Source organism: Haemaphysalis longicornis, unplaced genomic scaffold (genome assembly GCF_048455015.1).
Source record: "Haemaphysalis longicornis isolate Haplotype H1 unplaced genomic scaffold, Haemaphysalis longicornis Haplotype H1 scaffold_5, whole genome shotgun sequence".
NCBI lineage: Eukaryota > Metazoa > Arthropoda > Arachnida > Ixodida > Ixodidae > Haemaphysalis > Haemaphysalis longicornis.
Window position 1 is genome coordinate 31,899,358 of NW_027526385.1, and position 8,610 is coordinate 31,907,967.

Below are 8,610 nucleotides of genomic sequence, written 5' to 3' on the forward strand. Positions count from 1 at the left end.
CAGATTTTTACCCTTTGCTTGAACTTTCAGTCCGGGTGTTTATTCTTTCTGTTTGCCTACAACTTCGGCGCTGCCTTTCGATTGTGTATATGTCCCGAACAAAATGCGCAGCTTGGTCGTTAGGCGCTTAGTTAGCGAAGGGTAATTAAAAGGCCAACTGCGTTCAAGCGTCGTAAACGCTTTTACGTGAGAAACAGTTTTATTTTTCTCCATTCTATCTTCATATCCGAGGTACCCACCATTTAATCACCTCCTCCGTTCCCAACTTCTGCAGACATCAGCAATGGCAAATCTTTTGCACTTGGTTCTCATAATAGTGTCGGCCATATGTCTCCCTTACCAAACTAAAGGATGCAGTAAGTTGCAATGTACATGTACGGTTTTCCTTGCAAAATTTAGTTTCGGTAGCCCAGTGGAGTAAATTGTGAACCCTTAATGCCCAGGTGGTATTTTCACCAACTGGTAACTGTTACTGAAGTGAATGCCGCGATGTGAGCTATTTTCTGCAATATTTGCTCTGCTTCATTGTACGCATAAATCCCAAAGAACATTGACTGCGATGGCTGAAGTTTTTACGAACAATTGGGGGATCCCACGCATAGGTTGGAATAGACGTAACGCGAAGGTTTCATCGTGGCATATCTGGGTTGAAATTAGCAGGTGTTCGATATTTGTTTGGAGTGTTATTGTGCTCGGTGTAGTTTCTGATTATTCGGAACGATAAGCCATTGTGAGTGCCTCCAGAAGTACGAGGCGTCACGAGAAATGTTCACAATTTCAATCTCCCTGTTTCTCTTCAGCTCCAAGTGCAGGGAGCATGATGCGCGAAGGATCTGTGGTTTACCTAGGCGATTTCCCACTCCCCTCCGAGTCACTGGGCCAGCCGATGGATCCTTAGGGCGGGGTCTGAGGAAACGAGCGTTATACACGTAACTTCGTCACGCGCGCTCGTACTTCCTCCTAGTAGTCGAGACCCCTGCACAGCCAGTCGCTTACCGGGTCCCGCATATGCCGAAGCTAGCTAGCGTTGTAGGGTCGAAGCAGTGTTGTACACGTTCCTCTAAAACAGGAAAGAAAACTCGTTCCTCGTTCATCCCAAATTTTGAAGCGAGTACCCGTTGCAAGTTCCTTTATTGCGAAACGAACGGGTTCAAGTTCCACTTCGAACGTTGGAATGTGTCTGAGAGAGAAAGAGGGCACCGACCAAGTAATGAGATAGAAAACGTAAAAGACGTAAAAGACAATGAATTTATTGCAGACAAGAACGGCCTTAACTAGGCTTTAAAAACTGACGAAGGCAACGTGCATAAATCCACGTTACTAGTTTATTCTAGTAACGTTGTAAATTGGGTGCAAGGTTCCGATGTTGCGATTAAGGGTGTTAGGCGTTGTCTGTATTATTAGAGATTCTAAATTTAATGTTGCGGCCAAATTCTTCTCCGTAGTGATGGTGCGGGCATTTTCCCAGTCTATCTCGTGGCCCGACAGCTGTGCATGTTCGACGAGGGCATTCGACGACACTTTTTTTGTCTTCACATCATAGCAGTGCTGTTTTAAGCGCTTTTAAAAGCAGCCCGTTTCGCCTACGTACATGAAGTTGCACTTTGCGCAATAGACCTCGTATATCACTCCGGGAAATCTTTCTTTGGGACGCTTATCCTTTATGCAATCAGTATGTGTCGCAGCTTCTTTGATGGCACGTGTGATGGCACATCATATCTGATGGCACATCATATCTGCGCAGAAGACGAGCCAGTGCTTCTTTCACTTTTAAAGTTCTGCCTAACGAACACTTATTTTACGTTTAGACAAGTGCACTACCGCCAAGTTCACGGTACAGCGATGGGTGTGTCGGTGTCTGTCACGGCTGTGAACCTGAGAATGGAGTCACTGGAACGCTGTGGACTGGCCTCCTTTGTTCCGGCGCCTCAGGTTTTCCTTCGTTATGTAGATGACTGTTTTTGTATAATTCGTAGAGACGTGCTACCCCAGTTTACAAGGCACCTCAACTGAATGAATGCGGGCATACAGTTCACTGTTGAAGAGAACAATGAAAAACCGCCGTTTTTAGACTCCACGTGTCATCACCGGCAGGATATATTCCTAGTATATTTTGTTTTTCAGAGGTATAGGTGGTTTATTTGTCATTATTTGGGAGCATTGGTGCAGTGCTCCCCAGACCATATTTTTTCTGCGCTAGATTTTTTTCTCGAGGTAGCCCTTATTTATTACCTGTAGACATTTTATTTACCCACAAGTACGCCTCAAAATGAGTTTTCTTGGTGTACTGATGTGATAAAACTATTGATCCCGTTATTTCCTCGGCGTGCACTGAAAATTTCAGTCCGCCATCAGCACGTCCCCGCTTTGCCGTTAGTAGGGAGGCAGCACCTCGCGGGAACGTAGACTGTTGTACGGTCACTGGTAGAATAATGCAATACGAGACATTTTGTAGCGTAAGCTACACTGGCCGAGGTTGAGTAGTTTCGCGTGGACCCTGAAGGGCCGTGCTGCGAAAGCGCGAGGGCCATTGGATTGAATTGAATTGGATTGGATTGGATTTGTATTGGATTGGATTGGATTGGATTGGATTGGGTTAAATTGAATGGTATTAGATTCCAATCCCACTGGAGTACGGGGGTTGGAGAATTGAGTCTGCGCATTCGCCGGTCTGCGCATTCCAGAGGAATGACGTCATAGCCGCGGCGGACGCACTGGCGCCGGCGCGGGCTCAGCTGTGAGCGTCAGTTGCGGAGTAGCCAAGCCTGACGCTGCGCCAGAGCCGCTTGATAGCCGTTTCGCGTGGTTCCTGGAGAGCAGTACACGTGCTGCGCAGGTGCGAGGAGCAGTGACTGAACTGAACTGGACTGCACTTAACTGGATTGGATTGGATTGCGTTGGATTGCTGAACGTAGCTCATGCTACCTATATCCTGGCATAGCCGAGCTAACCCACTGCAAATTTTTTTTCGATTGGTGACAGGCAAGCTTGCCCTCAGCGGGAAAGCTGCTCTTTCCTGCTGCAGCTAACATCCCCTTTTTTATGTAGTGCTCATTGGCGTGCGTGCACATTTATGTAAATTTTTGGCTGCGTTTTGTGAAAGCTTCGATATTCCCTTGTTGCCAGATGATTACTACGATGGTGACCCATCCCAGTTGCAAAGGCGGCTGCAGTGGGCCAGGGAAGGCATGCTTCGATGTCCCGAGTACCCAGCAGTTCCAGTCGCCAATAGAGGTAACCAGAAGGAAGAGAAGCGGTGAGCATTTCTTACTGCTTGTAGAGCAGAGCACCTTGCGTAGCTGTTGTCTTTACGCATGTCCATATTTCTAGACGACGGTTTTTCTTGGGCCACTGAACTGCGAATATTTCGGTGTCTCTGTTTTTCGGTCTGTCTGTCCCTCGATTCATACGCCCCGCGAAAGTTTGGAGAATTCTTGAGGGAGACATTTGTATAGGCACAACGTTCATAATGTGGTCAGTCCGGAAAAGTGCCCCATTTTTGTGGAAGTCTTGCAAAAACCTATTAGGATAATTTGAGAAAGAACATCGACACATAACCTCTTTGCAGTGTTCTTTTATCAAACATAGATGTTGCGGTATTTTTGCGACAGAAAATTAAAAAAAAATCAGTGCCTTTCCACTCTGTGAAGAGCGATGGCCTGCGAAGCTGGACGCAGTACACGAAATGCACGAACCAAAACACGCTTCTTTGTCATTTAAGATCGAGAAATTACTGTTTGGCCCAATAAAGCTCCGAAGGATTCGAGATTTATTCTAGTGGAAAAACATGAAGCTGTATGTTTACCTTCCGCTTCGTAGGCATCTTTATGTCGGCGTTACACACCAAACCAATCCTCTTGATCACTGACGACATCAGAAAGTTGGCATTGGGGTGGTGGAAGTACACGTGTAAACCTCCCACCAGCACAAAGGACACGTGATCAGTGAGGGCATGAAACCTATAGGTGGTGTTCATAGAAAAGTTTAGCTGTCAATTTCTTCACTTGGCAACACTGAAATGGCCACGGATATGGCCGAAGCGCCACGGACATGGCGCAGCTTGTGCCACCGCGGCCGCACGCAGAAGAAACAAATAACACCGGCGTGCGTCGTGTTCTCCGTTTCAACCCGATTCGCAACGGTGGTGTCAACAGAGCTGTTGCTAATCGCACTCACATTGGACTCGATGCATTACTTTACGTTCGGCGGACTAGAGCTTGGAGCGTCCAACACACGTCATGTGCTTAGCACGGAGGAGTACCGCCATCCCGCGGAGCCCGACGTAACCAGTGACGGCACACTCACATGGTTGCCTGCATGCCTGCCGTTCCATTGAATACAGGCTATAAGTGCACGGGCACGTCACCCCCTCCCGACCTTTTCCCTCCGCTCCCAACTCGTGCCTTATAAACCGGCAAACAGTAATGAGCGTGTGCTTAGAAGTGAAAGGCAACGTGAAAATTGTCGCCCTGAACACTCTTTGAGCTGATCAAGAAAATTTGGCTCACGACTACGTTGCTGTTCAGTATTCAGCACAATGAGTGAGTGAGTGAATAAACTTCATTTAGACAAGCTTCAGGCGCTTGTTGTGAACGCCCGCCCGGTGGAGGGTCTCTCTAGTTCGGAAAGCCCTGATCCGTGCTGGCGGCCATAGCCCTCTCCACCAGGGTACGCTGGATTGAAAGGTCGGAGCTGGCCAACTGGCCAGCCCACGGCTTGTAAGGTGATAATTTGTAGATAGAGATAGGGCTTTCTGACACTTTCATACCACGTGGTAAAGGGTGCCAGGCTGGGGACAGAAATTACACGTAGCGCAGTAGAGGGTGGGGTGCATGGCATGGAGAATAGTGGGGTGAGGACAAGAATTTGAAGTCGGCGATAGGCCTTCGCCCCTGCTCTGGATTAGTGGGTATGTGGTGGCGGGGAGCGATATCGTTCATGGAGGTAGTGGGCCAGGATGTCCGTGTATATAGTAAGAGTAGCGGGCTTTGCAGAGCGAAGGGGCTGCTTGAATTCGCCTTCTTGAGAAACAGTCCGGTGGGTATGAAAGGTGGAAGCGGCGTGTGCCGCCATATTTCTCTCGAAGGACTTGTGTCCGGGGGTCCCGGTGATGTGCATTGACAGGAGCTGGCGCAAACTTTGCAGAATTTTCAAGACCTCGAGTGTTCTAAGACAAAGCAGGAACTCACGGCAGGCGGCTTGTGAGTCTGTCATTATAGTGAGGTAGTCCTTTCCAGTGATGGCGGCTAGAGCGACGGCATGTTCTTCTGCTTCCTGAATAGATGTCGTGGGTAGTGTAGCGGCCGTCAGTTCTGCACCGTTCGTGTCGATGACACTCAAAGCATGGGCTGGTTATTAGTGGTACGGAGAGGCATCCGTATAACCCTCTCTGTAGTCATCCGGGAGAGATTCCCAGCTACTCGACCAGCTGGAACGTGCGGTTGAAACGGCGGCGGCAGTGGCTTTTTGTTGTTTTCACACTCATTCGTGCTTTTGTTCCTGCCGGCGCGCCTTCGATTTCCGCTGTCCTTCCTCCGAGCGAACGACACGCGTCGGCCTATAGGAAGTTAAAATCTACAAGGACTCGAGCTTTATTCTAGTGTGTAAACATGTGGCTGTCCTTTTCCGTCCCGCGTCGTAGGCACGCCATTTTCTGTGTAATAAACTAATCCATATGCAAACCACTCGACCATTGAGAACAGCTGACAGGTCGCATTGAGCAAGCACTTTCCCAAATTTCCCGCCAGCACAACACGCATGGCATCGCTAGCGACATCAAGACTATCTGTGCAGGCACGCCCCATAGAGTTTACACTAGTATACGCTAGAGGGAAATCTGGCGCCACAGTCTATGGGAGCCGCACTTCGCCGAGCGTTCCGTCATGTACCGGGCAGGCACATTCCACTTGTCGTTGGCATGGCTCATGAACAGGCTGAAAAGTTGGCTCTGACTGGCAAAAAGCAACAATATTAGTGTAGAAGGTTCATGAAATTTTTTGTTATTAGAGAATTGAACCTTCGAAAAGATCAATTTGTCAGTGATTATGCAGAAGCTTCATGCACGATGAACCAGAAAAAATGTTACCTCTTTTGTTGATTTTGGCTACGAGACAAAAAAGAAGCCATAAGGCTAGCTAAGGCAAGTAGGCGACGAACGTCGCTAGTGGCAATGGCGCCGCCAACGGCAGCCCGCGACTGCAGCGACAGATTTCCCTCTAGTATATATTATTATGAAACTCTATGACACCCCCCCCCCTAATTTCTCCCCTAACCAGTGCACGCATCAACCGGTCATGGGCGCGTGATTAGAGGTGAAGTGCACGGGCGAAAATGTCGCGCGGAAAGCCTGTCATGCTGGCATTCAAAGCGGGCAAGCTGCTCCGATAACGCCTGATAAGGGCGCCACCGCCGTTATCTGCCGATTGCGCAGCCTATGAAACAGGCATCGGTGGTGGCGAGGGGAAGAACAGTTGTCAAAGCGATATCGGCGGTGGCGAGGAGGAGTGCCGCATCGGCGCCGAGTGAAATGGCTACGCCGGAATGAAAACTGGGGTGGTTATATATTTCCTGCTTCGCAGTAAAACGCGTTGAAAGTAATGGTTTAACCACAAAATACCAACAACGCTTGCGGCCGAGCCTCGCCCTCGTGGCTCGAGCAGTGAGTCCCAAAAGTTCCGCCGGATGAGGTGCCAGAAGTGCGAACGCGGCAAAACTCGACACTGCAAGCCTACGGGAGAGGAACTGATACTTGAGGGGAGTGGCGTGACTGATGCGTGAATAGGAAAAAAAGGCAGTTACTTGGTAGGGGCACCAGAAGACTATCGTCTCTCGAATGCATTTCCTGTGACGCGAGGGTATGCTGGGCCATTTTGTTAAATGAGTAATCAATACACACATCTCTCGGTACGCAGTGAACCCTATTTTATTACTACCCGTTTTTAGCACATGTACCCGCACCCGTAAAAAACTGCAAGCTTACTAAGGTGAACATGTCGTGTATCTTTCAACCTGCCCTTCTTACAGCGTGTTTTATCTTTTCATCCTTCTGGGTAATTACGTGTGATTGGCTTTCAAGTATTCTGGCTACGATGCCTCCCCGAAGCTCTCAATTCTGGTCTTACCTAACGAATTCTGTAGTGTTTGAAAGTTTGCAGCGGTCAACATTTGCTGTCTTACGGTCACGCAACCATGCCTAACACTGCTATGCGAAGGAACAAAAGTATCACACCTACTTCACACAAGATCCTGCGTCATTGAAGAAGGCAGTGAAGACCGATAGACGGTGCTGCAAATTGACATTTCGGGAATCGCTTATACGCTGTGCAAGACTGATGAAGATTTGCGCGTCTTATTCGAACTATTTCTGTTTGGCCAATTTTGCAAGAAAGGCCAAATGTCGGTGTGTCCTCCCATTTTTTTGTATGGGAAATGGACAAATCAACTCACCTGGTTATTGACTCTCCCCTCCACGAGCGAGGCTGCCAGAGACATCTGTCCCTCCTCCTAACAGACACGCTGTTGTCTTTGCTGAAAGTTTGCGAACAGTTCCGTGTGCGAGTTGAACATTCACATGGAGTGTATCTAATCCCGCTGTGTTTGTAACTTTCAGATCACCTGGGACGGAAACTGTTCAAGTCATGTAGACTACGAGCAGACAGCACGGAACACTGAAGATTTGAAGTCGAAAGAGAAGAGCCCGACCATAGGCCCCTTTATGACTCAATAAAATCTTTTCACTAACCGAATGACCACAGCTGGTGACGACGCAGACTTCAGTAGAGATGATGCTGATGAGAATATTCGCTAGGTATATCCCCCATCATGAAAAGCCATCGTGCCTCTAACAGTACCAACGGTGTGAAAAACATAATACTTTTGCAACCAGTGAACAATGTGTAGCAGGTTTGCTGGACGGCACTACAAAAGTAAGAGAAATATTCGCATTAGAAGTTAAGTAACACCGTCTTGTTCAGTTCAGTCTTGCTTCGTCCCGTACTTCCACCCTCTACGAGCACGACGTAGCAGGTTGTCAGATAAGAATGCTCTTTTTGCGGCAGGGATTTTTGCAACACCATCAGGTCATATTGTCATATTTAAAAAAGCCTGCCATTGAAGGAAGCAAGTACTGCAGTAAAATGTGCAATATTTTACAATAAACTAAGGTCACATTTCACGGGTTGTATATACGGACGTGAGAGGGCCTGCATTGGGGTACATCTAAAACATTCGCCAAGGTACTGTGGCGCAGTCGGCAAATGCGTGTCGTCCTGTTTTGCTACACAATTTTAAACCTTACAATGTCGTGCAATTGCTCAACGTTACTTCGCATACAATAAATTCAGTAGCGGAGACGGGGTTTTCTCTGGGATGTCAGAAATTAAGAACTTACACTGTGGAATTTTTTTACTCAAAGGTCAGAAAGGAAGACTTTGAAGGTAAGGGCTTTTCAGGGTCTTGCAGAAGTGTGTGCGCTTAAGTCAGCTGAGGCACGCTCCTGCAGCCACTGAAACAAGCCCTTGCGCAAAAAAAAATTGGCCGCGTATCTGCTCCTTTCGTTCGAAGCAAGATGTCGACGAAAGACGAAATACCTTTCATGCTGTTCCTCTCCAG

The 8,610-nt window shown here is 48.1% G+C and overlaps 1 long non-coding RNA gene across 1 annotated transcript; it reads left to right on the top strand.

Moving 5' to 3' along the window:
* The first annotated feature begins 224 nt into the window (after window positions 1-224).
* On the top strand, window positions 225-7,741 carry LOC144139140 (uncharacterized). The gene is made up of 3 exons (XR_013316069.1): window positions 225-356; window positions 3,127-3,256; window positions 7,610-7,741. It is a non-coding gene; the product is annotated as an uncharacterized LOC144139140 (long non-coding RNA).
* The last annotated feature ends 869 nt before the right edge of the window (window positions 7,742-8,610 follow it).